This window comes from Mesocricetus auratus, unplaced genomic scaffold (genome assembly GCF_017639785.1).
Source record: "Mesocricetus auratus isolate SY011 unplaced genomic scaffold, BCM_Maur_2.0 Super-Scaffold_100714, whole genome shotgun sequence".
Taxonomy (NCBI): Eukaryota; Metazoa; Chordata; class Mammalia; order Rodentia; family Cricetidae; genus Mesocricetus; species Mesocricetus auratus.
This window is the reverse complement of record NW_024429270.1, coordinates 8,635,728-8,663,459: the sequence shown is the minus strand read 5'-3', so window position 1 is coordinate 8,663,459 and position 27,732 is coordinate 8,635,728. Positions and strand designations below refer to the sequence as shown.

Sequence of the window (27,732 nt, the reverse complement as noted above, 5' to 3'; positions counted from 1 at the left end):
GCATTTGAATCAGTTTCTAACTGAAGTTCCATGGATAACTTCCACAGGAGCTTGAGCAAGAAAAATAGGAACCAGAGAAATAAGCAACAGCTTCCCAGTGATGTTAGACCTTGAGGGAAAATGGACAGAGAATGTGCCATGTAAAAAGGATATCTTTTATGGGAAGGTACGCATGGGCCATTTTGACATGCTTTTCAGACATTTTCTCAATTGTCTAAATCAACTTACCTAACTTGGAGTTTTGAGTATTTTTGTTCATAATCATCTTTCCTTCCTTTCTTCCTTCCTTCCTCTCTTCTTCCTCACTCCTTCCTTCTCTTTTCCTGTTCCTTCTTTCTTTCCTTCTTTTACTTTCTTTTTTTTTTTGATTTTTCAGTTTTGAGGCTAGCTAATTTCATTATTTTTTGTGTACTGATGCTATCTCCAAATTGTTTTCCATTTTTGCACAACTAATTATTTCACAAGTTCTCCAACTTACCCACCTTTATCCCCTCCTGATTTCTCATTGGAGAAATTATATTACCATACAGAAAAGTTGACATATTACCATGTATTTGTCAAATCCATTTTTGCGGATGAAATGATTGTATCAGAAAAAGACCTAAACAAATAAATCTCTCATCAGTAATTTCATATATCCAATTACTTATCTATTAGTGAGATATGCAAGAAACTGGAACATTTTATGAGCCAAATACTACTTTTTCTCAGATTCTGACTTAAGCCTTTGATTATCATTTCTTGTCCCTCCCATTTCTTTCCTTCCCTTCCTCTTTTCCTTTGCTGTTATTTTCCACTGGCCTCACTAAAACAAAAATAGAATTTATGTTTTCATTTCATGCTGCTACCTAGCTATCTATGGGCAGGCAGATGGCTTCACCTTTAACACCATAGTTCCCTAGAGCAGCTAAATGAAATTTGTACCATCAACTACACAAGTTCTTGTAACCACATACAGGTTACATTACATGGCCTTTACAAAATGAAAATTATCAAAAAAGGAATGCATTTCTGGTACAGTCACTACTCAGGAAACTCTCTATTCCATGACTATTAACAGTAACCACAGTAGTGGTGACTGTATAGGAACATTAAGTAGGAAAGGAAAATATCTTTTGTACAAGCCTATACTCTCTAGATATACTTGCTACAATTTCCAATAAAATCTATACGTAGGAGTCATGGCTGTCCAGAGTCTTCTCTACTTTAAAGTAGATGCTCACTGTGACGTATGACAGATTTATCAAGAGGGCATGTAGTCTGAGTCCAAATAATGAATAAAAACCCAAATTATGTGGTCCCAGGAGCATATAACCCTGCAGCAGAGACACAGCTTCCCAGGACTCCCATTGTATCTTGTGCAGAGTTCTCCCTCCCTGAAGATTCCACACATTAGTCCTGGTTTTGGAACCCCTGGGGACAAGAAAAAGTAATAGAATTGCTCTTTGTCAGCCCTTTAGGTATTTGAACAAGGTGATAATATCTCCCTAGCACAATAACTTCTGCAAATTCTACCACTTCAAATTATTTTCCATGTGATTCACATTTTAGAAACTTCTGTTTCTAAACTTCTGATTCTAGGACTGAAAACTTTAACATGGACCATGACAAATTAAAAGGGCATTGAGTTAATATCTGAGTTGTGTATTTATCAATGAGTTAAGCCATCCAAGAGTTGGTCTTGAAAGGAATAGGCTACCAGGTACATAAATCAATAAAATATCCAGAGCTATAATGTGTATACACGGATTGTACTTCTCTCTCTGTCTCTGTCTTTCTGTCTCTCTCTGTCTCTGTCTCTCTCTGTCTGTCTCTCTCTCTCTGTCCTTTCCTCTCTCCTCCCTCCGTCTGTGTCTGTGTCAGTCAGTCTGACTGTCTGTTTCTTCCTCTTTCTCTATTTTCCTTTCTCTTGCAACAAGTAGCCTTTGCCCATAGTTCTTATTTCATGTTTGTTAAGGAAATCAAATGAGTATATGTGTAACCTATTTGTACCATACCTGACATATTTTGTCATCATATATATTGTCTCGTGGATAAATCAATATATACATATAAATATGCATATTCCTCAGGCTTAAAGAAGTAAGAATGTTGGAAGAAAATGTTGAAAATGATGTCTTATTGTCTCTATCTCTAAAGTATAGGGTGCTTAAAGTACAAAGTACAGATTTTAAATCCATACTGATACTCTAAGAAGGGGAACAGAAAGAAATAACAGGTCAATGTTTCTTGAGGTTAAGACACATGAAACCACTTTTTAGAGACTAGTAGGGAGTAAGCCAGAACACCATGGAGAAGCATATTCTAAGAAGGAAGAATAGGATATGCAAAGGTAAAACTGCTCCAGTTGGTTAGTCTTTATGAAGCGATACAATTCAGTAGATTTGCATCAGGATTGTGAATTATGACATCACAAGTTGAGACGTCTTCACGTTACAAGATATTACCAACCCATAAAATTGGATGTTGCTTAGTTTGCTTTTAAGAAAGATCAAGGAATGCAGGGGTAAGACTGTCCAGCATGGATACCCAAGCTCCACAATACCTGAACTGTAAGCACACAACTTCTCACCTGAGTTGTAGCTCCTCCACAGCATCATGGATGTGATAATGCTCTGCATTTCCCTTACGGGGCCTGAGTAGGATGCTGCTGCACCTCATTCTGAAGATGTTTTTTACTTATGACGTGATATTAAGATGGACATTGACCTGGTGAGATGTAAATGTCCCTGAAGCCACATTGTTAACAAAGGAAAGTCAAAGATGTTTACCATGAGAAAGCAATTACTGGTTTCTGGGCCTGAGGATGGGGAGTGGGCTGAGGACAGGCTGCTATTTTTGGCTCTGTTTCTGCTTTGAAATCATAATTCTTTTTACCCAGTAGTCTAGTTAATTTTTTTATTACCAGACTATTGGCAAATATACAAACTTTTAGCTTAAAATAAGTCTCACTTCGTTTTATACAACTGCCCCATCAAAACAGTTTTATCTGATGACTGATTATTTTGTAACACATCTTCCAGCTTTTGCTTCCATGAGTCATCTGACTTAAGGAATGACATCCCGGTTGCCATTCCCCCTTCCTTGGTTAATGTAAACAAAGCTAAAGGACCATCGTGTTTCAGACTACAAATACACATGGAAAATGTTGCTTCTTTTTATAAACATTTGATGACTACATGCTGCGGAGTCAAGAGCGAGGACTACATTTGAAGCAGTCAGTGAATTCTGTTTTTACTATGTGTCATGTGTATTCTATACCATATATTGACACATGAGATTCCACCCCTCCTTCTCTCTTTTCTTTCATCTTCTAGAATCCCTACTTTCAATAACTTTTTAACAATGGCGGTAAGGAGATATTCATTCGATACCCCCTGTATGCCTACATGTTTGAGATAAACCAGTAAAGTACCAATATTAACAGTTACTGGCTTTTACATATCTTTGCATAGACACACACTAGACCTTCAGCATAAGGGATGATACACATATAGAAGACTGAATTATGTGTGAAGTGAGAGTCTTTGAGGAGAAGTGCTATTTTGGTAATGTGTCTCACCTCCCATCTCCATTCTGCATTAGAGTAGGTTCAGAAAGGAGGCAAGAGAGAGCAGAGAGAGGTGAGAGTGGAAGAAAGTACTCATTGAGAATTTGGAACGTTCAGGCTAGAGACATTTTCATTTTCTAAGTAACGACAATTCTCAGAAGGGAGTGTGGAAGGCATTATCATCTTAGAGCTGCAGAAGTCAGAGGCTTCCAGGTCATGTAAGTAAGGAGCACAAACTGAGCTCAAGCCTGAGCCTGTTCAATTTACAAGCCCACGTTCTATGTCCCTGACGTCTGCACTACTGCTGATAGGAACAGAGAACGAAAAATGTGACTCAGCAATTCACAGACATATTAAGTGAGGATCTTTGGATGCTGTGAATCTCAACAAGCTATTGATAAAAGGCCGGTCTGATAACATTAGAGGACTCAGGTGACTTCTACACAGAGATCTGGGCTACCTGAATATCTCTGGTGTTTTCCCATCGTAATCACTGCCTCGCAGCTTTCTTTGCCTGTGTCCCAGAATAGCTCCAACAGATATGAAGTCAATATGTTTAATCTTTGGAGATAGCTTTCAGAAATCATTCTTGGGTTGATTATAATCAGTAATCATGGACTTTTAGAAGGAAGCTGGCACACGAAATCTTTGGGGCAAACTTTTACGTTTTAGAAGATAAAATCCCTCGGAGAGAAAAGGAGTGTCATACAAAGTTCAGAAGCTATATGTCTTGCCTCAGTTATGAAGACTCTGAACTTTTAACCAATTATAGGTGAGGTTACTCTTCTTCTTGACCCAGGAGGAGTCTCTGAGCACCCTCATGTCCAAAATACTTTCATACGACCCCAAGCTTTAGGGTCTTATACCTAATTTCCACTTACATAGTCACACAAGTGATCATCATCCATATTTCTACAAGTCAATCAAGTGTAAATTTAACTAACAGTAACTTTAGTTAGTCCCAAGAAAGTGATTCTCAGTATCCATTTTGTTATTGCAGCTACACTGGTACAATATGAAGACTTGATTGCATACCCAAAGCACATCCAAAATCATCTCATCTATTGTGACTCTTTAGGCTAAATCACAGGCCATCGTCTGCTTAAGTGGCCAGAACTCAGATGTTTATAAACAGAAGAACATTGAAAACAACAAAACATATCCAACAATTGCTAATACATATGGATACAGTTTGGAAATCTTTTCATAATATACAGAGCTCTGGATTCTGTATCTCTGCATTCTAGACTGAAGCTTATCAAGCATAACTTTTATTGATCACCTTTATGTTGGTAAGTACTTATTAAATCATATTTTACATAAGACCTTGCACAATCTATTGCTAGCATATGTATTCCAGGTCTTCTTACACTATAACACTTCCCTTCATCACCTTCCCCATGTAAATTGGGTTTACAGTTACACTGTCTCTAGGACTTGAGCAACTGAACATTATTTAATAATTCACCTATTGACCAGATATTAGCTGACTTGGAGTAAAAATATCCAGTGCTCTGAAATCTCCCATCATTGCTTATAAAGTGTCCACAATTCTCTGTAAGATAATAGGAAAAGTTTGAATGAAAAAAATAATTACTAAAATATTTTTCTTGGCAATGAAATAACTTGCTTATAACGTGCTAGCTGAGCATGCCTGAGCCCTTAGAGTTCTTTGGGTGGTCTATAATTTTCCAAGTGGGCTTGAAGCCTATGCAATGGGGACTGAATCATGTTTTACATCTCACAACTAAGGTAACTAGCAATCAGAATAGACAAATTGTTCCAGAACACATTTTCCTGGAAGAAAGCCCTCAAGCCACCCTTTTAGTCTAAAACTACTCCAGATTTTGGTGCATCTTGGGTTACAAGGGAACACTAGTATTATTAGCCCTTGAGATAGAGAGAAGCTGGGAGAGGGAAGTGTGTTCAGCAACTGGATCAAATATGGAAATTGTCACCTGTTATCCTAAGCAGATTCAACTACCTTGAATCTAGAACATTATGGAAGATTAAGGATGATTTCTGCTTTCCTTTCCCAGTACTGAGTGAAAGGTCATGAAAATTGGAGCACAGATCTCTGTGGAACCTGTTGTCCAAATTGTAAGCTATTTGCAAAGCGGGCCAGTCTCAAACTTGAATACATTTCCCAACTGTTCTCCTGAAGAGCAAACACATTTAAATGCTACTATTCAGCAGTCATTAAAAGGATATAAATGCATGCACATATGAATGTGGAAATAATCTTCTGTAAGGTGTTTCAATAAACCACTTTCCCAGTCCATACAGCAAACAAAGTGAAGTCAAAAAGCAGCAGCAGAGCTGTCATCATGAGTACCTTTATACTTAAGTTAGGGGATTCATACACTCTGGGAAAGTTGTTTGCATCCCATCATTTTGAAAATTGGGCTTTCTTTTAAAAAGAGCTACAGGAGGTAGCTATTTTAACTAGTTTCTTAATGAAACCTTTGGCGAGATGAAGGCTCAGACTTTTTGTAATGCGAATAATTGGCATCATTAAATTCACTTAGAAAACAAGGGATACTCGCACCATGTTTAGATTCAAGCAGATGATCCATCTGCTTTAGGTTTGGGGACTCATTCATTCAGCTAGCATTATTCATGCATTTACTATTCATGAATTCATTCTACAAATATTTACTGAGTACCTACCATATGCCCAATACTGTGTTAGATGCTCAAGTTATAGGAGTGAACAAGGAAGAATATGTATTTTGCCCTCCTGAAGCTTGTATCTTAGTAGGGTGAGACAACCAACAAAAATAAATCAATAAAATAAACAGTGTATTTCTAGTAGATATATTCATATGGATATGGATAAATTTGTCACGATGATAGGAAATGATGGTCTGTGGTGATCTAAGTGATGACTGGGTGCTGATGTTGATGAAAATTAGAGGAATATCCATTAAGTGGGCAAAGTAAGCACAGAGAAGCTAATCTAGAAAAGAAATTCTAGGTATATAAAATACGAGCAACAGATACAGGTGCCTTGAAGTTACTTGAATTTTCCTCAAACAATAGCAAAGAGATATATAGATCCCCAGTCATCAAGGGGGCTGTATGAGGTAAACAAGGGCTGCTCATTTGCACCCAACAGGAAAAGGAGGCCTGTGTGAGACTGTGGAGGTCAGGTAATTGAGTGCTCTCAAACACACAGCTTTATGCGTAACATGGAAAGAGGCCATTTCCACGTACATCTCCATGTGACTGTGCTCCCCGTACAGCTTCCTTCTTACTGTTATACCTTTTCTGTTTACTTTTTAAAGTTTTAAAAAATTATGTTTGTGTGGGCCGTGGGCTGTGAGTCAGAGAAAAGTCTGAGGCTATCAGGGTGATTCCGTGTGAATCAGTGGGGGATGCTAAATTTGGATCCACAGACTTGGAGGCAAACTCCCTTACATATGGAGCCATCTCTCTTCTGTCAACTGTCTCTCTTTCCTGTCTACTTTCCTCCCACCTGATTATCATCTACTCTTCAGTTAATTTACTCATGTATGAGGCAATGTGCCTCAGGATCTGATAGACATTCTCCACCTTTAGAACATGGAACTAAGATTATTTCTCTATCTTCTTCCTTCTCGTTATTGTATCAAGACTGAAGTCCATCATAACATTCTCTACTGAACGGCAGGCTAACGTGGCAGACACCTTGTGAGCCAAACACCTGCAGACTGGAGTTCCAGCTCTCCTGTTTACCAACTATAGTCAACTGGCCAGTGAATTTAACTTCAACTCACAGTTCTCTCATCTGTAAAATAGGCATGATAGGCTTGCAAGAGTGTTTAGAGGATTGTTTTATATACAAATGTTCTGCAATATAAAACAGGCTGAATAAAACCTAGTAGCTATTACTATTACATTATTAAAAAGTTTAACTTCTTCCTTTCTATCATGGACCTTGATAAAAAAAATATGTGAGGGCATAGTCAAAATGATTTGAACTGAGACTGGATGATCTCCCTGTTCAATTGTCTCTAATGTTTCTCAGAACTGTGTTCATGTTTATCACAAGGTACGGGGCCTGGAAACCCAAGATAGCCATCTTGGGCTATGAGAGAGGGATAATGGGAATCTGTTTCCTCCTGTTGGTGAATGTCTCAGCTACTCTAACATTTCACATTCCCCTGTAGGGACTCTTTTCCTTACTCAATTCCAAAGTATCTTCCATGAGGGGAAAAAAAGAATCAGATTCTAGTCTTCCATTTCCTTAACTGTCCATCTTGTCCTATGATGTACATAGGCCAACAGAGTAATTCAGAAGAGAGTCTCCTGTACTGGACCTTAGAACTCAAGAAGTATGTATATTCCCACATGAAGATGTCTTGTTTGGTTTCCTTCACTATTATAATATTACCACATTAATCTAGAAAGTTTGATGAGAAATCCAGAAAGACAAACTGAGTTTTTCTAAGCCAACACACTCTTGACCAAACAAGCCCAAGCAAATCACAGATAAGAGACATAGTAGGTGGAATTTTAAGCTGCTGAGTATGGAGACCATTTCTGATATAATATTAGTATGATGGTATTTAACCAATATCCTGATTTTAATCAACTCAGAAATTCCTCATTCAAAAATATTCTCTGGTTTGTTTTCTTTTGTATGTGTCAGACACTGAGAGAGCTAGTGGAATGGTTGTAGATATTAGCTATCATTTCCCTTACAGTCTAGGTGAGAAGGGAGACACTAAAATATTACTGATAGACCTGCAAAGGAGTTTCCTTGTGAGGAGCTCTTTGTAGTATGAGTTTAGCATGAGATGGTTAGCTGGTTGCTCCTAGTGGCAGAAAAGGGATTTGCACTCCTGAGATACTTATCTATCTATCTATCTATCTATCTATCTATCTATCTATCTATCTATCTATCTATCACATTATATTATATGGGAATGGGTGTTTTGCCTACATGTATATCTCTGTGACGGTGTCATATTTTGGAGATACAGACAGTTGTGAGCTGCCATGTGGGTGATGAGAATAGAACCCATGGAACCAGGGTCCTTTGAAAAATAGCCAGTGATCTTAACCATTGATCCACCTCTCCAGACTGATGTTTTGCTTTTAATGAAGAGGAATACAAGCCCTAAACTTCATCTCCATAAGAATTTCCCATGCCTACTTCAGAGCTCAATTTGGATAAACATTCATTTACAACTATAGGGCATGAGGCTCAGAGAACAGGAATGGCTTATCCAGTTGTGACTGGAGGAATTTGTACCAGACCCAGAGCATTTTTACTGCTGATATTGTCTCTGCAAATTGTAGTGTTAGTACAGCTTTCAACAGCCATAATATTCTAGTCTGAGATTCATATTTCTAATACTTGTAATTATAGTCTTTTTTTTACGAGACAGGGTTGTAATTATAATCTTAATTTTAGCATTGCTTCTTATTCAGTTCAAGGGAAGGACTGATAATCAAATCTATTAATTAATAATAATAGCCAATACCTATTGGTTGAGTCTCTGCTCTAGGTGCAACACTTACCATTTAGAAATGTGGAGATACTGCATCTCCACAGCAATTGTGGTATAGGCAATAATCCCATTTGACAGATCTATAAACTGCATTTGGGAATAGATGAAGGTTTGTTCAAAACCATGCAGCCAGTGAATTATTGCTGTGTAGTAGTTTCCTCTGAGATAAAACAGTACTTTGGAGAGAAGTTCTTAAAGACTTATGGAGAAGCATTTTATCCTCCAGGGAATTTCCTTAACCTCAGGAAGAAATCAATTCAATAGCTTGAGGAAGCTCCTGAAACTGATGAGATTCACTCTGTTTCCCTTTTAGCCAAGTTTATATATAATCAGCCTTAAAGGCCACTGAGAGACACTCTCAGACAAGCTGGGCTGCCTGGAAGTGACACATGGATCTAACTGTTAAGTCATGCAGTGTGCTTCAGAATTCTTTGATGAGCCATGCTGGGCTAGGCTTTTGTCAAGAGTGATCTTTTTGAGACGTTTCTGCTCTTGCAAGTAAATACAACCAACTCACTATCTTACCAAGTTGGAATACATTGCCTTACTTTGGCGTGGAATAGCTTGATGTTTGTTTAAGTGTTGCAAGGAAAAATGGGACATAAGAAAAAGAGATGGGATTCAGAGAAATATCAAAGACAGGCGATTCTTTATCTCTTGCTCTTTCTTTCTTTCTTTCTTTCTTTCTGTTGACTCACAATAGGTTTCTCATTTTATCTTTATGAACCCTCTCTGCTTGAGGAGGGCTTCCTGGAAACTAAATCAGTTTGAGGAAATCTATTCCCTGTTTGAATTTTGCCTCACTTTTAAGGCCATTTACTGAAGGGTTTCTCTAGAGCAAGAACTTTCTAGAAAGTCTGGGGAAGCCTGGGGCTTTTGACTGGAAATGAAGAATAGCAAGCAATGTAGGTTCTGGCTATCTTCAGAGTCTGAGGAGAGACACATCAAAGAGACTTGGTCCCTTTGATGAGGGGAAGGCAGGAAATTATCAGCCCTGCTCCAAAGATAGAGACTGAGACTAGAAGAGGCTCATTTGGGTTTCCTCTGGGTCTGGATTGAACAACACAGGCAACCTAGAACTTTAGTTTTCTCCCTTGAAAAACAAGGCAAAAGCAAGGAAGGTAAACAACAGAACTTGGTAGCTACTAGTGGAATTTGGTGACTTCCTTCTTTTTACTTCTTATTCTTTTCCTTTTACAATCTGAACTGAAATCACACAATACTCCGCCCAAGTGCTTAATATGGATTTCTATGACAGATCCTAACATAGTCATAAAAAAAAAGATTCCCTTCCCTTCTGAAATGCACACTCTGAAATGCTGTGTAGGTGTGCCTAACAAGTCAAGGAGCTAGAATGCCTGATTCTATTTCCTAGGAATTAATCACTTATGAGTCTTAAGGGAGGGTATTAACTTGCTTTAACATTTGTAAAAATCTCCAATGCAGCTGCCAAATCAGAACTTGCCAAATAGACCTATGGCTATCTTCCATAGGAATCAGACTCAGAAAAACTGTTTTTCATTTATTTTTCCCTTTCCAAATGCCTTTCAAGAAGTCCACCCCCTTAAGGGTTTAGTTGCGGGTCACAGAAGGCCCTGAGAATCTTCCTGAAAGAAATGTCGTTTGGCTTTTTATTATCATATGATGTGTTTTAGCAAGTTTATGCATCCATCACTGCTATTCTGTTTATAGCACTTCTGAATAGAAACGGCTTTCTTCCTCATTCTGCAGTACCGATTCCTGGTTGTAACCTCAACCTTGGACCACCAAGATCTATTATCTATATCTGCAAACTTGCCTTTTCAAGACATTACATATTAGTGGAATCATGCAATTTGTGGTATCTTTTTTGGCTTTTACCATATTTTTAAAGTTCCTTCATGATGCAACAAGCATAGGTTTCCCTTTCCTTTCCCCAGCTGAATAATGCTCCATTGAATGGATACATCACCTTTTATGTATTCAACTCATCTATCCATGGGCATTTGCTTTGTTTCCTCTATGTAGAACATTGTAGCTAAGGCAGCTATGAACATTCATTCACATGCTAGTCTTGGTATAGCATGTTTTCTCTGATCTTGAGTAGAAAGACTCCTTGGCATAGTAGCATTGTGTAAAGCACGTGCACTCTGCTATCCACTCCAAACTCTGATTAAATCGTGCAATGCCAGTTTAAATCTACCAAGCAAATTAACTTCCTTTTGAAAATTCGATTATGCTAACATTCATGTAGCAGACAGTTTAGAGAACAAATGTTATTTGATGAATTCTGAAAAGAAAGCAGAGGAAAATTTTCAGCTAAAGTCAGATCACAAGTGAACAGGCTCAGTCTGAGATACATCTCCCACTGGAGTTCATGAGATTTTCCTCATGGGTGCCCTACTCATAATCAGCTCTGAGCCTTTCTTTAGCAAGTGGTTACAGTTACATTGATGTTCGCTGTAGGTTTCCTTTGTTCCCTTCACGTCCACATCCACGCGGAAAGGATGCATAAATCCAGGCAAAGGTTTGTAGCCACTTCGGAACCATGCTGGAGTAAATACCAGAGCAAGTTGGACCTCTTTCCTTCTTCTGTCCAGTAACAAACATCACCTGTACACGGGAATGATTAGGTAGCAGCCTCTCTGTTCTTTTCCAGTGGGGGCTTCGGTGGTGCTTTGGAACCTACCCAAAGTTTTAGGGCTTAGAGCAGATTTCAGATGAAAACAACAAGAGACAGAGAGACCAAGAAGAAAGCAAAACCTAGCCGAATGGTGGAAAGGGTTCGTGTCCCTGCGGCAACAGGAGGAGGCAGAAGCTCACACTCTCCAGAGAAGCACTTGAGGGACCCCTGCACACAGCTGCTACAAGGTGGGCATTGTGGCGGTGAAGGCGGGAGGCCTGGCACTTGGGGCAAGATCGGGAGTGAAGGAAGCAGAGAAATAGGTGAAATAAGTAGCTGGAAGCTTAGCGCCCCCTTTTCCCAGAAGAAGAGTGGGCAGTTTAAAGGCCACGTCCACACAAAGTGACAGAGGCTTCCTTTCCCAGCAGGACTGTGATCCGGGTAGAGGGGATGGTGGGGGACGTCACCCAGTTGCACAGGGACCCCGAGGTGCTGTGGAAAATGCAAGCATGGGGCAGATATTTCTGCAGTCTTGCCTGTCCCTTGGTTCCTGGTCACATTTCCTACATTTCCACGGGAAAACAAGGAATCTGTGAGAGCTCTGTGTCCCCTGGACTGTTAGCTAGGAGCCCTTTTGCTGGAGTTCAGTCACGATCTGCTCTCCCTAGGTCCTCAAGTGTCCTCCCCTTGTGCTGGCTCCTCCCTCTAACTTCTGGTTCCTGTTACTCCCCTCTCCCCTCTCGGTCTTCCTGCTTCTGCTGCATAGCCCAGCCTTTCCCGTGTGCATCTATTTATTTAATTATTTGTTTATTTGATTGTTCTTTTCCTGGGGTCTCACTGCCATGCGACTACACCACGACCCTCCTCGAGATTCCGTTTCAGCTTTCACCTACTGGAAACTTCACCTCTGCTCTCTCCACCATCTTTCAGACTGGAAACTTGTCGTAACCCAAGGTCCCCATTGAAACAGGGATCAGTATTCCAAGTTCACAGTGCCTGCTGGTCCCCCACACTGCTCTAGGTAACAGGAGCGACCTGTCTAGTCCCTGCTGGCTTTCTTTTTCCCTTGGAAGATCCAACCCTTCACCCCAGACACCTCCAGATGGGTAGGAAGTGGCTTGGGGGGGTCTCTCTTGCTGTAGTGTGTCCTTGTGGGAAAGGGGTAAACAGGAGGCTGAATCTGGGAGCGGGTGCAGGCAGTTCTTCATGTAAGGCCATTCTTTAGCAGAATGGCATTGTCTATGGGCCCTTGGGGGCTGTGCGATGACCTGTGGGGGAGGCAACAAGTGAAACTGTGGGGTGGGGTGGGGTGTTGCTTGTACCTGGCTGGGCAGAAGCCAAGGAACCCTCCCGGCAGGGCCGACCCTAAGGAAGCTCTCCAATCGAACCGGCCGAGCCTTTGCATATAAGGTAGAATAAAATTGAGAAAAATCGGAGACTGAGTTTTTTCTTCCAAGTCCAAATGCTTCTTTCCAGTATCTTCACTGCTCTCCCGGACAACCGAGTTCGCAAAGAATAGGTGTTGGGGTGCTGAAGGTACGCGAGGGATGTCTCGGCAGGAGCCGTTAACGGGGAGGGATTTTCAGAGGGTGGAGTGCTAACTGATAAAGAATAGAATGCGCTCTCTAAATCCCGGTTGCCTCCCCTACTTGGGCAATGCCTTCCATCCAATCCACCCTCAGGCCGGCCGGTCAAAGCCCTAGCTTGCCCATCTGGAGCGGATTTCAGGGAAAGAGGAAAATGGGGGCTCCCAAACCCTCTCCAGCTTCTCTCCGTCGCCCTTCCTGATTGGCTGTGCATCCCTGGAGCCCAACTTCAGTCGCTTCAGACTCAGTCTGAGCCTCCACAGGAGACCAAGCGCTGCGACCCGGGGCCGGAGGGGCGGCCACCTATCCCGGGTTTGGCATCTCGAGGTCCCCCGAAGGGAGGGGCCCGGACAGAGTCGGCCCCGTCGTTTCCTCCAGGCCCAATTCTCCACGTCTAGCAGCCTTGGTTCCTCTCCGCCCCCCTCCTCCTCCTTCCCTCCCAGCGGCGGCCTCCCTCCTCCTCCCCCCCTACCCGCCCGCCTGCCCGCCACCTCCCCCCGTTTCTCATTCCTGCCACTAGCGCGCTCCGCAGCTCATTCCGCGGCCGCCGCCAGCTGAGGGGAGCGTCGTGGGCCGAGGAGCAGATGCCGCGGGGGCTGTTCGCAGTCGCCGCAGACTTGTGAATGGGACTCGGACTGGGACCCGAGCTGACACTGCTGCGTTCACCCAGAGCCAGGGACCGCCAGCCGGGAGGTCGCGTTCGCCCGCAAGGGCCCCAGGTGAGGCGCTCTGCCAGTCTCTAGCCCCTGTCTAGATGGGGCTTCTGGAGTAAGCAGAAAGAGGAAAGAATCGCTTTTGGAAGAGACTGTCTACCCTAGAAGGAAGCTTCTTGCTGATGGAGAGCACTAATGCAAAGAGGGAGGGCTTTGGGGGGGGGGATTAAAAGAATATTTGTTTTTAAAATGAGAGAAAAAGACAAGGCAGCCAGCTGTGGGCGCGGGCAGAGCAGGGGGTAGAGGCACCAGATGTGAACTCCCCCGCTCTTTGATGTGTTGTCCCCCCCCGGGGGGGGGTTTGTTGCACCGAGGTTTAGGAATAGGGGGTTTGCTCTGTATTGGGGCAAGGGACTGCAGAGCTGAGCTCTGGACACGCAGACAGCTCCGGTCATGTCTCTAGGGAAAGTCGACCCCTGTGCGGTGCCGCCCGCCAGTGCCGCTCCTGTTTCCCAGACTGGATCACTCTCTGCAGGATTCCTAGGGGATCCTTCAGTACCTCTGCAGACAGCTACCCAAGACACAGTCCCTATGTGGAGAGTGCGGGGAAGCCCTGAAGAGCACGAGCAGCCGGGAGGGGAGCAATGACGGGCAGCACTTTGATAGTGTGGGTCCGTGTCCGCCGACTGTGGCTCCCAGGCCAGCGGCTGCGGAGCGCATCAGCCAGCGCCTCCTCGGGGGCTCTGCTCGCCCTTGCTAAGCTCCCAGCGGTGCAGGGGTTGGTCAGCTAGAGGCTTTGACCCCGGCTAGGCTCCGGCTTGGGCTAGAAGGAAGCTTTCCAGGGTCAATGTTAACTTTGAGAGTCAACCCTTCCCCGAAAGCCTGCGCCTCCTCTCGGAGCGCTCCAAGCCTCCTTAGCTTCCGCACGCTCGGCCTCCCTCCCTGCGCCTGGCCTCAGAGCCTCAGTGCAGGGAGGAACAGGAGTGGCGGTAAGGGGTGGCGGCCCGGGCATCCTCCTCCCTCGCTCCAACCCAGTCTCGCCTTGGCAGGGTCTTCTCTTTCTGGGATGCAAAGAGTCCCTGGAGAAAGTGTGACCAACGAGGCCGCGGGGTCCAGCTTCCTGCTCTGTTTCTTGCCAAGGCCGTGATTTCGCCGTGGTTCTGCGATCCTGCCTTCCGCGGGTGAAAGGTTCGCTTGCTGTTCGAAGAAGCCCTGTTGCTTTTGCTAATAAATGCAGCAGGAATTTCACAGGCTATGGCACTGCTATTAAGAAATTGCATCTTCTAATTATTTAACTGTGCCGTTTCTGCACTAAGTAGGGTCGTCCCTAAGGGCTGGGAGTGGGTTTGTTAATGAAACCTGGTACTGCAGGAGGGTAGAGATTTGTCTAACGTCTCCCCTTCCATTTCTTCTTCAAGAAGTCTTTTACGATGGCTCCCAAATCTTTTCCTATTTTCTTCAGATCGTTCTTATCTGGGTACTAGGAAGCAGTAAGTTTTCGGTTTAATCACAGAGAACCGTGATAATTAATCTGACCAGAAGATAAATCAATTTCTTTATCGCTAGAGCTTACAGCGAGGATATTACGGGGTGTCTGGATTTTCCTGGGGACCATCATGCAGATGTGTTCTCAGGACTGAGGATTCCTGCATATTATCCAGGTTGAGCCTTTAAGGCTAGCAGAGGAAAAAGAGAAGGACTGATCTTTCATTTCAATAATGTTGGAATTGTTTTTTCCTATGAACAGGAGGCAGAAGCCCCCTGAACCTAGACAGAGATGCTCAACCTTTGCTGCAGGCAGCCTGCTTCTCTTCTAGTAGAACAAAGAAATAAAAGTTACAAAACAAAGGGACATAGCTGTGGCCAGTACTAGAGGGACCCTGAAGCCACAGGCATGTTAAGTTCCTTAAACAATCTCTGACTCTTTAAGTTTTAGGGTTGGCCAGATAGGCCCTGGAATTCGAACCCACTGTGCAAAACATCTGTCTTGCCTAGTACAAAGGAATGTGAGCAGACACCAGGCAAAGGCATCCAAAGGCCTGGAAACTTTGCTGGGTGAAAAACAGGCTTTGCATCTTGCTTTCAGAGCCCTTAAATTTTAGAATGTTGCAGTACTTGGAGTCCATACTTTTATTTTATTTTATTTTTAATAGTAAACATCAGGTACTGTCATTTTAATTGTTCGTTCAAACTCTGCCTATACTGGTCTGGATGTTATATGGTAAGGAGAGAGAGACAGACAGACAGACACAGAGACAGAGAAAGGCAGACAGACAGACACGGAGACAGAGAGAGAAACACAGAAAGAACACCATCTCTACCCCTTTGGGTAGGGAGTGAAGAAATAAATGCTTAGGAGAGATGGAAATGGGATAATCTGGTGATACAGGACTTCAAGATTTGTTCAAAGTGGGTTTGTTGCATAGAAAAAAAAAGAAAAAAGAAAGCTTTTTAGAAACAGTCCTTGTGGCAACATTAGGCCATCTTGATAACACCCCACAACTTCCATTATGTTAAGAACGCTTATCAGTGCACCACAGCAAATTACTTGAAACTTAAATTCTATTTTCAATTAAGATGCAATCTTTTGTTAATTTGAAAAAAAATGAAAAGTTACAGCTCTATTTTTTTATGGCACAGAACTCATATTTCCCCATTTACTGTGGTGGCTTCAGAGTATCTATTTGTGGGAGGAGGATGCAGAGTTGGAGAGCTGTGTCATCGTTTGGGAGAATATGGATCAATTTCATGCCCCTTTAATGCACATCCCTTCGTAATTCATGTCTTTTTCTTTCACTTTGAATAGAATTACATGGCTGCTTTGTCAGGATTCAGGTTTGTGGACCCTCATATGGGAATCACCATGACATTGACTTCATGGCTTGATTAACAATGCCAAAAACCACACTCCCACGAGCCTTGTGTGTCTTGAAAGTTCACTATGAGTGTCAATAACTTAGGAAACAGTTTACATAAACTTTGATATGTTATATGTAAATCCGTTTTTTCTGAAGCATCTGAACAAGGTCTACAAATCTGAATTTAATTTGCATCCCCAATGCTATTATCTTAGAAGTTCGAAAGGCATGCTAAGTTTGTGTGAGCTCATTTCCAACACTGACATTTATTTTTTATTTTGATTATAGGCCTACATTTTTATTAGCTAATAATAACAAAATATATTCCATGGAATTGAGAGAAGGCAGTGAACATTTTTGTTTCACAGTCAAGTCCGCAGAATTGCTACCAACTTCAAAGTATTTTCCTTAGAAATGTAAATTCACTTTGTATGTTCCCTAGCTAGTGATTTTAATGCATTAAAATATATTTGCAGTGAGTTTCTCCTTTATGAAACTGGTCATTATTCCATCAAAAGTTGGTTAATTTGTCAGGAACTTTCATTCTTTTTTTAGAATATGAAGTGGTCAAAGTAAATGCTCCAGAAATATACAAAGATATCTAGCCTGTGTAAGACTGGAAGTTAATTTGAAAAGGGAACAAAAGCCACAGGTCTGTTGGAAAAAAAAGGAGAGGAAGAAAGTTGGAAACATTGTGACTTCCCCATCTGAATTCACTGGTGCATGACTGCTGTGGTTGTTATCTGAAGTTTCCTCTCAGAGCAGGAAACACTAAAGATTACAGCGGGGAAGGATAACTAAACATCTTTCTGCTTTAACTTTACACTGTCATTGAGAGCCTTCCTTGTTCATCTCTGGAAATGGACTCCTTTGCGGAAGATTGCACTTTTGGCCACTAGAGGGCAATGGTGACCTTCTCCAACTTCCTCCTTTGGGCCCCTCTGCTTTTGAGGGCACCATGAAAGCAGTTTTGTTACAAGCCTCATCTGCACCTCCGCGGAGAGGACAGATTCCCTCCTCGGAGTCTCAGGCTCCTGATCCGGAAGACTGTGCGCTTGGGTACATTCTGAGGTGGAGGATCTGTCACCTGTTACCGTTACCGGCAGTCTCTTCTCACTGTGCACCTTGTTAGAAAGTTGGAAAATTTTGTGATTTGAGATTGTCTAAGTCAAACCTGAGTGGGGGTTGGGCAGAATTGTTGATAAATAAGGTTATCTCGCTCTGAGGCAGCTATCTGGCAGATAGGTGGATGGATATGTGATAGATGGTGTTTTTTTGTTTTGTTTTGGTTTTGTTTGTTTTTATTTCGTGATAAGAAGGGAGTGTTGATTCTGGGAGGGGGATGGAATGAATTAGAGGTGTGTGTGGAGTAAGTGTTCCTGAGATTTCTGCAATAACATTACCTCTTCTTTCAAGAGGTTTTAAAGACACTTGCAATTTGCAAAAAAAAAATTACAAAGAACTGCAGTTTAATTTTCAGTTAACACTTTGGAGTGTTGAGCTTTAATATAGCAGTAATGCTTTATTCTTACCTTCAAAGCATTTTTGTTATTGCTGTATAAAATCTAACTTTAGCATGGAGTAAAATTTAATTCAAGTTAGGTCCTCAATCACTAGAATTTAATCATTGAGGTTTTTTTTCTTTTCTCAGCGACACGGAAATTATGGTTTATGATTAAATTGCACATTTCAGGCTGCACAAATTTATACAAATTTATATTTGTTACTGTTTGATGATGTCGTTATGAAAGTTCAGAAAAACTGAAAGAACAAATGCTGTTATAATTAAGAGGAAAACTCTATTAAAAGTAAGTACTGTCTTAAGTGGATACATCTGTATTTTTTTAAACTGAGTAGAGTTGTCTCCCTGGTGGTTCCACAGTTCTTTGCAGCTCTGAACTGTGTTGGAATCTGTGGACATTTGAAGAAGCAGGAATCAATGCAAATGGTTATGGGAGGGACTATTTAGTCACTCAGTGAAAAGTAAGATAAAGTGTTTCGTGAACTGATGCTCACGTACTACCAGACAGTTGATTTAACTTTTTTAAGAAGACACTTTTACATTCTAAGGGCTTGTGAACAATGCGCCTTAGACCTGCAAACAGAATTTCCTTGTCATTTAGTTTGGTTAGAGGACATTTGTAGAGATCTGGGATACTTTCCGGGAGAGACTGTTGGCTCCATAGATTGTCAGTTCAAGGTTTCAGCTCAGGCAGAGAATCTGGTATCATAGGGTGTTAAATGAGAAAAGAATCTGAGGGAGAAGGGGAAGAAGAGAGAGACAGAGACAGAGAATGTGAAAGAGACAAATGGGGCTATTTCTCATGGCAGGACAAACACAAGTCTCTAGAGTTCTGCTTCCTATTTTCTCTATCTCGTCTTCACGTAGAACATTTTGAGGGCTGAGCCTGGAAGTTGCTGTAAATGGCTCTATTGGCAGCAGTGAGCAGTGATGTCTCTAGCTGTGTATTCCTTAAACAATATTTGTGAATGAATATTGCTTTCTTGTCAGATTCTCCATGCTGTTGCAGATGGAAGAAAGCCTTTACTTCCTTATCTGGTACATTCCAGTGGAGTGGTTTTTACGTGTTAGTCTCACCTCTCGCTGTTCTGTTCTTTTATACGGAATGGCTTTAGGCCCAGTGACAACCTTGCTGTAATGGTGACCTAATTGTCAGAGCAAGCTGAGTGATAGAAGGCTCCTCCCTAGCCTTAATATGAGACATGCAGAGATCTGTTTCCAGCTTTTATTAGGTTCCAGCTGTGAAGCAGGACTTTGAATAGATGCCTGGCTCTCAATGCTGGATTATCCTTCTCTGTATGAATAAGTTTGGTGCGACCAGCACTGATGATCAAACTGTGGGAACTCAAGATGGTGTTTGCAAACATTTTGCCCATGGTCATGTTGTGGAAAAGTTAAGCTAGTCTTTATCATTACTGAGCCTTGGACCAGTTATGTGAACATGGTGGTAGCCTTGATCCACAGCACGGCTAAGATGACAAAGAATATGAGCTTAGGCATGCCTGTGCATGGTTAAACCTGACCTTATTGAAGATTTTGTCTTTTATTCGTCATGGACTTTTCCAGCCGTCTCTTAAAACAGACTTCTTCATGTGTGTGTAGTTTATATGTACTGATCTTTTACCTGCATTTATGAATGTATATCACATGTGTGCCTGGCACCCATGGAGGACCCAAGAAGGAACGGTATTATCTGGAATGGGAGTTGCAGATAGTTGTGGGTTGCCAGGTGGGTTCTGGAAACTGAACCCAGGTTCTCTGCAAGAGCAGCCAGTGCTGTTAACCACTGTTCTATCTCTCCAGGCCCTTGCCAATAATGTTGACTTTAAAATATAGCATCAAATATTGTTGCTTTTAAGTACTCAGGAACTTGAAAAAAAATCTCCATGCAGGTCCTTCACGGAAAGCACATTATTTGATCATGGTCTCATCTACCTCTGGTCAGAACTTTAAGTATCCTGTATTTAAAGCTCCTTTGTATATGGCTATGTGGTAAAGACTAACCAAAAACTGTGCTAAGACTCGAGTGCCTCTTCTTGGAAGAGGAAAAACAGACCTCATAGTAATATCTGTGATCTGGTGGTGTTATAAAGTTGAATCCCATGCCTAGCGACCTGTTTCCCCAATAATAAATCTGGGAAGTCGGAAGATACATCAGCAAAAGTGCTTGCTGAGTAAAGACAAGGACCTGAGTTCAATCCCTGGAACACACTTTAAAAGCCAGGGGCCGGCTGGTCAGCAAGGCTAGCTTATTAGTGAGCTCTAGGTTCAATGAGAAACCCTGTCTCCAATAGCAAGGTAGATGACACCTGACACAAGGTATTGAAAATTGTCTGTGGCCTCCACAGGCATGCACACAAGCGCGCTCGGGTACAGCCATTCCCTTACACACAGTACTGGGACTGCGCCTTACAGACTAACTGCGACAGCCAGCAGCTCCCCCTTTCAGTGATCAGATGTAAATCTCTGCTCTAGATTGGGGCATCTCTCAGTAAGTGATGGAGTGTTCATCAGTGCCTTCCTGGTTTTTGAATGATTTCGTGTGTTTAAGAGCTCCATCCTTCTTCCATTTACAATGTCCGGGAGACAGTGGAGATTTTCGAGATGGTTACTGCTTCCGGGAAGCACCCGCCTCTTTGTGTATTTATGAGTTTTGTTTCCACTGTTTATTTCACATATGGGTTGCTGTGGGAAGTTACCCTGAAGTAACGTCTTCCCAGGAAAGCTGCCTGAGCGTGTGATGTGGAGATATCCATCAGGGGGCTGCTTTCCTGTAAAAAAAGCTCATTACTATTCCAGGCGAGCTTAAAAGATAATTAGTCTCTTGATAAATTGTCTCAATTTCAAGACTGTTCCTGTTTGTTTTTTCAGGTAAATGTAGTTTGGGATTTCAAGGGGTTTGATCAGTGACAATTTTAACTCCTGAAGAGACAGCAGTTGAAGGAGTTTTTGCCCCACCTGGTGATTTCTGTCTTTTATGGGCCCAGACAAAAACAGTGACTTGACTTCTAGTTAAAAAATCTCAGGGGCCTCGCTCTCCTTATAGGTTTCCCAACTGTTTTTACATCCTATTTCCCAGCCAGCCATGGCTTTGAAAACTCCTGGGCCTCCAAGTTGCCCTGCTGTTTTCCAGCTGTAGCCTACTTGGGGCACCTGTTCTTGCCCCAGGCCAGTGGTGTCTCCTGCTTTTTCATGCCAAGGAACAGGAGTAGCTGTTGTATTCACCTGGCAACAGGGATAGCAGAGAAAACCAACTTTTTGAGGTCCTACTGTGTGCCATGTGCTGACCCTATCCCTCTCTCTTTCTATACAGCCTCTATAGGTGCAGGGACTATAAACTCTTTACCAAGGAGGGAGATAGATATCTCTAAGAGGAACTCAAGATGCTTGAGGCTGAGTTCGCAGACCTACTCTGAGTCCCGGTGCTCAGTAGTTTCCTACTATGTGGGGTGTGTGTCATACGCCTGGGCCTTACCAGAAATCAGGGGCACAATGTTATGACAGAAAATATGAAATAATCATGTGACCTTAGTACCCTGCACAGTCCCAAATCTTATCCATAAACAGAGTCCCCCCACCCTGCCCCAGCTACTGGTTTAACTCTCCTCAGTAGGGTTTCTTTTTGTCAATGATCCCACAAGTATCTTAAATGCCTCTATGGATGGCAGCCTGCTAACCACTTCTCAGAGAAGCTGAGAGGCAGCAGGTGATTTGTTAACTTTGTTCATTAAAATGTTCTGTCTAATGCAGGAGGACCTTAAATGTTTCCTTGTGTAACTTCCTCCAACTACTTATACTTTGTATCCCAGCATAGTTTTCCTCTTTCTTGACAGCCATGCAGATGTTAGAAACTGTGTTTCATAACTTTTGAGGTCCAGAATGTATTGAGCACTAGGCCAGTGTGGCGTTATCCTAAAAGGATTCCGTGTACTCTCAGACTTTCTACTCATAAGCACATTAGGAATTGCAGTCAGCATCCCACAAGAAGAGAAAACATTCATTTCTGGTATTCTACAGCATGTAACAAACAAAGCTAGGATCCAGACCCAGGTACCAGGTACCAAAGCCTGGCTACCATGTCGGGATGTTCCTGGCATCTCGTATCTTACTGGCTGATATATACATATATATATGGCTTTCAGATTTTCCACCAAGCTCATTTCTCATTTTCTTCCACTACTTCACTCCTGAAATTTGACAAAAGGGATGTTACATGATGCTCCAAGCTGTACTCTGACCATTGTGGCTGAGTGGGTGGATTATTGTAATGAGGGCCAAGAGGACTTGGTTTTTATCAAATATACCTCTAGAAATCAGATGTGTGACATCATTACAGAAATTATGCACTATTCCAGCCAGTCTTCCTGTAGATATGAGGTTCTTACATCCAACGGAGAATCCAGAAATCACATAGTTACCCTGAGCAGATGGTAGTACGTTTGCTGACGATGAAGTGAGCTATCCTTGCTATTAACCCAATCTCTTCATTATCTACAAGCAAAAGTCAAAAGTCAAGTTCATTTGGACAAACTAACCTGCTCACACACATACACACACACACACACACACACACACACACACACACACAGAGAGAGAGAGAGAGAGAGAGAGAGAGAGGTATATTTAATTTAAGAATAATTTTAGTAGATATTCTTGAGATCTGTTACTTTTAAAAACATTATTTAGTCTGTGTAAAACACAGCATGTCACATCCTTGGCTAGTAAAGCTGTGAGACTTTATATGACTTATGTAGGAGTCTATAGTCAATTTTTCATGCTATTTGATAATATTTTGTAATTGGTCTTGCCCTTTAGCTCTTTCCTGCTGTGTGGTGATTTTCCCAGGCTATATCCTTTCCATGTTTCTACTGAGGATAAATTGAGAACGCTGCTTGTGACACTCAGCTCTCTAGCACCAACATATTATACCAAGGGTGAATTGTTTATAAAGAGAAAATGTTTATTTGAGCTCACAATTTTAATCCATGATGGATTGGTTCTTTTGGTTTGTCCTTTTGTAAAACAGGCTGTGGTGATCTGAGTGAATACTGGTGTGTTTGTGCATGCGCACGCGTGCACACACACATACATGTGATCTCTTTATTATAAAAAGTAAAATGAAGGAAAAAAGAGATCCAGGTCAGACAGTCCCCTTCAGGAGAACCCCCCCCCAGTCATATTAAGACCTCCCATTAGGCCCCACCTCCCAAATTATCCTTTTATCTCCCAATAGCTTTAGGGAAAGTCTTTCACATCCGTGCATTGACGGTACATTCAAGATCCAAACTTTGGCAGTGGCCTTAATTTACTTACCAAAATCCTGACAAAGGCCCTCTGTTGGCTAGAGATGAATTATTCTGTTATCAAAGGCTATGGATTGAACATCCATTTTCTCAGTGAGTTGATACTATCCATACTGCAGAAAGTCCTCAGTCTCCTATAAAACTTGAGGTTACAGAAGTCAGTGATGCAGAAGAAGGAGACATTAGCACACTGGGTTGAAGAAAGGACAAGGCGCTTCAGTGAGCTTTTAGAAGGTGTGATGGAATCCAACTCCTGCATGTTAGGTAGGGACCTTAGAGGGCAGCTAGACTAAAGAGCTGTGCCCATAGGTGGTCCTGTTTTTACTATCACACCCTAATAATGATGTGGTACCCCTGCTGATGTACAACTCATTATCCTTTTAAGAATACCATTGCAACATTGACACATTCAACTGTTAGAAATACTTCCTTAGACTGAACCAAACTCAGACTCCTTAAAGGGTATGTCTTTGATTTTTTTTTTTTTGGTTTGGTGCCATGTAGAATAAAAGTAATTCCACACTGTGACTATTTGTCATTTACCTTCCATAATGGCTTCTTCTACTCTCTGCATGTTCAGATTACATAGCCCATTCATTTTCCCCTCCAAACTTTTTCACAGAGAAGTACTGTAGACTGAAACCTAGGCAGCTAGACTGTAGATTATCAACTCCCTTCTATACACTTCTTTTATTGCAGCCTGAGGCTACATTACATTAGCTTTTATTGCCAGCCACATCACCCAGAGGACTTAGGCTCCACAGTTTACTTGTTTATTTGTTTTTCCTTATGTGCTGCTATGTCACATATCCCCCCCTGTCCCCATGCACATAAGACACGATAAGCCACCTTCTGCATAGTATAGGCTCTAAAACCAAGCTGCCCTGCTTCAATTCCTTTTCCTGAGATCGACCAGTTTGTGTGAGTATCTTTTTTCTTTCTTCTCTCCCTCCCTCCTTCCTTCCTCCCTCTCTCCCTTCCTCCCTCCCTCTCTCTCTTTCTTTTTTTCTAAGTTTCTCTAGCATGTAGTGATCTACATTTTAAGGTGACATTGACCTGAAATTATATTAATATAAAATTTTATTCAGTGCATAGAGTGGGAGCATATTACTATAAGCACTTTTGTATTCCGTATTGTTACATGATTTTCACTGAAGTGGTGTCAAATATTTTTAAATTTAAATATTATTCTGTTATACAGAATGTGTGTCATCTCTGATAATCTCATTCTTTGGGTTACTTTACAAATGTCTCTTTGCAAAAACAGACTAATGGGACAAAAATAGAGATATCCCAATGCAAGCAGGTATAGAGTCATATTCAGTCATTCAAGATTTGGATTTGAGTGATCCAGTATCCCAAAAGAACCCCTCATGTCTGTAACTCCTCTTAGTGCACACTTATCATTTTGTTTGCCTGATCTTCTATTTGGTCACAGAATCAATCCTCTGTGCTTGGAGTATAGACTCCTATAAAAAGTTCCTATAAAAAGAAAACTTCTTTCTACTAAGAATCTTAAAGGACCAGAAAGTACTTTTACTAGTTTCTTTGGAAGCCAGAACAACAACTCAGCTCACTCCCAACTTTTTTGTGTTTTAAATTTATATGCAATATATAAAATGTGTGCAAATGCAAGGAAAGAGAGGTAAAGAGAAAGAGACAATAAGAGATGGAGGGAGGGAGAAGACAATGGAGGGAGGGTAAGAGAGGAGAGGACAACCATTGATATTGACAATAAGGTATTATTTTACTCATAACAATAGTGGTTTAGGTTTGCCTCCGTAGTGGTAGCTTTCCATTTATGGAGAAGGTAGACACAGTACTTCCCCTATGATTCTATGGCAGGATATGGCCCATAGTTATAATTCTCTACTGTCCTGAGGTTCCTGGTGATTTCCTTAACCCATCTCTCTAGCGTTCCTGCAGAAACTCTTACTACCTATAGGTTTTGAGTTGATTTTTGTTTCTTTCAAGTGAACTTCTTTTCCCCACATGTCTTGCAAGACTCCTGTGAGAATGAATCCACTGAAATACCTAGGTGAGGCATTTGGAGTTTGTGTTCTGCTGGAAGGCTGGACAGAATGTTACGGTATGGAGTAGAACACAAAGAAGCTTTGCTAAACTAGCTTGATTTGGGTTGAGTGTCAGTGTGGTAGGCAGAATCAAATATTAGGGCTGTAGAAGAGTTGCTTAATATAGTTTAGTGGAAAAAGTTTTACTCTGAGGGATACTTACAAGATCCAGTATAACAGATTGTCCTTTGTATGGCAAATGCTTTCTTGCATAGGACAAGGAAATTGTGTGGACAAAATGATCAACAGATTTGAGTTCTATAAGCTATTGCAAAATTCCTCAAAGTTAAAATAGATAGGGATTTTGTGGCATTTGTGAGTGTATCAAAGTAGACCATCATCAGAATGGACAAATAAATCACATCTCAGCTCCTGGACAGAGAAGTCTACAGACCTCTTGGTAGTGTGACAGCCTCTATTTTGGCCATGAATAGCTGACAGTTTTCAGTGCATGAAAGTGGATGAGTGTGAGAGGCAGGGTACACAGTGAGAATGTCTTCTGGAATTTGCTCCATACTATTGCATAGCATGTTTCCTAATTCACTTTTGAACTCAGTAATCTTTTTAGGAACAGAAGCCTCTGCAGTATATCTACTAAGTGATTGAATCATATGAGGGTTTTTTTCTTTTTAAGAAAAGTAACAGCATTCTTTGTCTGAAATAACCAATTTGCAACTAAACTGCCCAAGCTAGGGCTCTTGGAGCCATGCATTTAATTTCCTATGTACTACTTCTGTCTGTTCACCATGAACACATATCCAGACCATGAACAAGGGGAAGTAGGCAAATCTAAATGATGCTACCTGTAAAGCTAGATAATGTCAGCACTTTGCATGGTCTATGTATATTGAAAAGAAAGCATAGTTTGGGACTGGAAAGATGGCTAAGCACTCAAGAATATGCACTGCTTTAGCAGAGGATCTAGGTTCAGTTCCCAGGACCCACACAGCAGCTCAAAATTATCTGTTACTCTAGTCCCAGGGTATCCAATATCTTGTTTTTGCTGCCGTGTAAAAATACATATATGAAAGCAAAACACTCATCCATAAAGATAAAAAAATAATAAAATCTTAGACAATTAAAGGTTTTTAAATGACACATCTTTGACTCTCGTGGCAGAACTAGTTTTAAGCTTCAAAGCCAAACAACAAATTAAGGTACATTTATGGCAATGATTCTAATTCGTAATGTTTTTCCCTAATATACATGAATAGTAAACAGACTTGTCTTGCATCATTTCACTCTACAATATATACATTGTATATAGACACAGCTATAAGACATAGTTTTCGTTTTCACTAATATTTTCTTAATTTTTATTAAAATAAATTGTGTCTTAGAAACATGCATGCATGCTTCACATGTCAATCCCAGCTCCCTCTCCCACCCCTCCTCCCCTGTCACTCCACCAGACCTCCCCCAGCCTGCCATCCACATCATTCCCCAGGGAGGGTGAGGCCCTCCTTGGAGGGATCTCCAGAGTCTGTCATTTCACCCAAGACAGGACCTAGGTCCTTCCCCATGTGTCCAGGCTGAGAGAGCATCCCTCCATGTCGAATGGGCTCCCAAAGTTCATTTGTATGCCATGGCGAACACTAGTCTACTACCCAAGGCCCCAAAGATTTCTGAGGCCTTCTCACTGACACTACATTCATGGAGTCTGGATCAGTGCCCTGTTGGCCTCTCAGCCATCAGTCTAGGGTTCAAGAGCTCCCCCTTTTCGGGTCATCTGTCTTTGTGGGTTTCACCAGCACAGTCTTGATGTCTTTGCTCATCACTCCTCCATCTCTTTCACTGGGTTCCAGGAGTGCAGTTCAGTGTTTAGCTGTGGGTATCCGTCTCTGCTTCCAATAGTCACTGGATGAAGGTTCTAGTTGGTGTCATCCTTGTAGATCTCTGGAGATCTCACTAGTGTCAGTTCTCTCCTCAAACCTATAATGACTCCATCTATTATGGTATCTCTCATCCTGCTCTCCTCTATTCTTACCTCAACTCAATCTTCCTGCCCCCCATGCCTTCTTCTCCCCTTCTCGTCTCCCCCTCTCTTTTTCCTGGTTTCCTCTCCCATCCCCCAATGTTTCCAATCTG

General features: G+C 41.8%; 1 protein-coding gene and 1 long non-coding RNA gene across 5 annotated transcripts in view; both read left to right on the top strand.

Moving 5' to 3' along the window:
- Positions 1-2,452: 2,452 nt before the first annotated feature.
- Positions 2,453-7,393, top strand: LOC121137896. The gene is made up of 3 exons (XR_005875162.1): positions 2,453-2,712; positions 4,551-4,842; positions 7,166-7,393. It is a non-coding gene; the product is annotated as an uncharacterized LOC121137896 (long non-coding RNA).
- A 5,841-nt stretch (positions 7,394-13,234) lies between these two features.
- The window catches only part of Cdh11 (cadherin 11), a 158,278-nt gene continuing 143,780 nt past the window's right edge, over positions 13,235-27,732 (top strand). For 2 of the 4 annotated variants that reach the window (XM_013119491.3, XM_040740751.1), the window contains exons 1-2: positions 13,238-13,955; positions 14,939-15,077. The gene's annotated coding sequence lies outside the window, so the exon portion shown is untranslated. Of the gene's footprint in view, positions 13,956-14,938; positions 15,078-27,732 lie in introns of all 4 variants that reach the window. The other 2 variants (XM_040740754.1, XM_005078646.4) reach the window with 2 other exon arrangements.